This window comes from Triticum aestivum, unplaced genomic scaffold (assembly GCF_018294505.1).
Source record: "Triticum aestivum cultivar Chinese Spring unplaced genomic scaffold, IWGSC CS RefSeq v2.1 scaffold153299, whole genome shotgun sequence".
NCBI classification, from domain to species: Eukaryota; Viridiplantae; Streptophyta; class Magnoliopsida; order Poales; family Poaceae; genus Triticum; species Triticum aestivum.
The window spans coordinates 1-2,856 of record NW_025243859.1 but is presented as its reverse complement, the minus strand read 5'-3'; the positions used below and the strand labels follow the sequence as shown (position 1 = coordinate 2,856).

Below are 2,856 nucleotides of genomic sequence, written 5' to 3'. Positions count from 1 at the left end.
GCATGCAAGGAAGTGCGTCCGTAAAAAAACGATTCGCCCCCCTGACTGCTGGGACCCACTAGCTACATCCACTACAAGAAATATGTCAACTTGCGACCACCACTATTGGTCACTGAAAGGTCACAAATTTCCATTTACGACCTTTTTGTGACCAAAAACAGAAGGTCAAAAGCTGGCCGTCGTAAACTGACCATAGAGACCTTTCTTCTAGAATGGTCAAAGACATTTACGACCAAAATATTCCTACTATGGCGTTTTGGTCACTAGCAACCTCCCCAGGCCACGTAGGCATCCAGCGTGGCAAGCTAATGTGGCACAAGATTCAGCCCGGTCCAATTCGGTTTTCTACATGGGCCGAGCCCATTAATTCAGCCTTTCTATATTTTTTTCGCTGCTAATTTTGGTGAACTACACGGGCCAAGCCCTACAATTCGGCCTTTTTTATTTTCTGGGCCACGGCCTTTTTGTACCAGCAGTTTTAGTTTTCTTTCTTTTTATAAAATGGGTCCATTAGTCAAACAAGTCCCACTTGTCAGGTTCTGATAAATGGGTCCCAGCTATTAGGCTCAGATTCTTCATATTTCAATTTGACATCATATTTGAATTTCATAGTAAGAAAACAACCAGTATTTAAATAGGCAAGCAGAAAATACACATAATAATTCAAATAACAATAGCCAGATTCACTACAAGCTCTACAAATGACACGTAATACAAGCTCAACATATACAATGCTTTACAAGCTCTACAAATGCAAAGCTCTACAGTACTTTACAAGCTCTCCAAGTAATGTTACAAGCTCTACAAGTGTTTTCTTCTTCAACATGGAGCTGCTTCGATAGAGATCAAATGCCGGACTCACTGGACTGGGCTAACAGAATGACTGCATGCCCTCCATGATCGCCCTGTTACATGAATCAGCTAAGAAGAATTAGAAAAACTAGAGTAAAATGGAGTAAAGGACAATTCATTATAGAATGATAAACACACAAAGCTCTATCCATAGTACCAGCAATGAATAACAAGAACAACTCCAGATTATTAGCTGATTCATTATAGAATAATATAGAACAAGCTCCTAGTTTGGAGTGAACAGTGGATAAAATCATGCAACAGCAATGGAACAATCATGCACACAGTATAATAAAATGGATAGAACAATAAAATGGATATAACAATAACAAGAACAACTCCAGATTACACACAAAGCTCTATCCATAGTACCAGCAATGGATAAAATCATGCACACAGTATAATTCTGACTATAATATAACCAGAGAACTAAAGATTCTACATACTTTGAACTCATCAACTAATAAGTGAGAATGATCTAATTGTATGCAAACAATCTTTTTTTATTTGTTTATATTACTAAAATAGACATCTTCCTTTATGTGAAGTCTGCTTCCTTCTTTAGTTAGTAGTAATCGTTCCATGCAAATCAACCGTGTGTGTATGCTTGAGCATGGTCTGGAGATTACATGCATAGAGGAACAGAATCCTAAACAAAATAGCATCAAATAGCGGTGGGTGCTCAACCTATTTACCATACACTAGCAACACTTAAACCATAGCATGTGCATATACTTGTGTCACATTAGGGGGTTCAGAATGTACACAGTATATTCTAATAAAAAGGATTGGGAGCAGAGGGAGAGGGAGGTGGATATGGACATGCTACCTGCTGCTGTGGTGGTGCCTCTTGGTGGTCGTGCTTGAGCTCCTCCTGATGCTGCGTGAATCCAAGTGGCTCTCAAGCAAAATCTCCAGCGAAACTACAATGCAACATATACTAAGTAACAGCAATGTCTGCGATGTCTGCAATGAACTTTTGAGCAGCTACAGCAATGAGCCTTGTTCCGCAGACCACAAAATTAGGAAATAGATTTAAAAACATGTCATTCATGTGGACCAATAATCACTGAGTTGGAGGGGAAACTGCAGTTTCTCTCAGGCTGGAACTGCAACGTGCTAAAATAACCCTAAGTGGTTCCATTCATGTGGAAGAATACAGCTCAGGTGCTAAACCTGAAAACAATATGATGTGCAAAAACTAGATTTAATTTAGTATTATAGGAACTTGAATTTTGTTCACAGGTTAATCCAACCCAAGTAAAAATAGGCTAAATAGAACGGATAACTCCATCTTCTCTGTTAAGGCTGAAAAGAGATAAATCAACATATTTGACCTTTTAAGTTCCATGATTTTTACTAGCTTCACAAACAATTGTTCTTACTAGTGGCAAATAGTACCAAACAGAAGTACTGAAATTCATCTGTTGGTTGTGAGTAGTATGAAACCAACAATTTAAAAGTTTCTCTGACTATCAGTTTAATAGTACCAAACAGAGAAACTGTTAACTATTTTTCAGACTACAGCAATTTCAGTAAAATCGCTGAGAATATATCATGGTAGGATACAGAGAACAATCAATCCTTCAAGGGGAACCCCTACCAGGCAGCAAGTTAAGTATGCAGAGTAGCATTATAAGACCAGCAACGTGCTAAATTAGATAATCACAGTGCATGTGTATGATAAACACACGAGGTGGTGCCCAGCACTACATTATATCAACACTATTATACTACATTTTGAACTTGCAAGTATATACACATAATCTGACATCGAATCAATTAATCTCAAGCAGAAACAGGATAAGAAAACACCCTTCAGCTTTGAGACGAATGGACAAGGTCGACCTGGCGAAGAGGCCGAGCAAAACGAGCGGCTCGATGAAGTAGCCCATCCCACGGTGCGCCCTCCAGTCGTGCTCCAGGTCCTTCCCTCCAACGACCACATCGGGCTTGTACCCGACCTTGGTCCCTGCCCATGAACGAACCCAGCCACAATCAGCC

The 2,856-nt window shown here is 39.7% G+C and overlaps 1 long non-coding RNA gene across 1 annotated transcript; it reads right to left on the bottom strand.

The window, feature by feature from the left end:
• Positions 1–614: 614 nt before the first annotated feature.
• LOC123176996 (uncharacterized) lies at positions 615–2,820 on the bottom strand. Its single transcript, XR_006488733.1, has 2 exons — positions 1,682–2,820; positions 615–905 (listed from the first exon to the last, which is right to left on the bottom strand). It is a non-coding gene; the product is annotated as an uncharacterized lncRNA (long non-coding RNA).
• Positions 2,821–2,856: the final 36 nt, after the last annotated feature.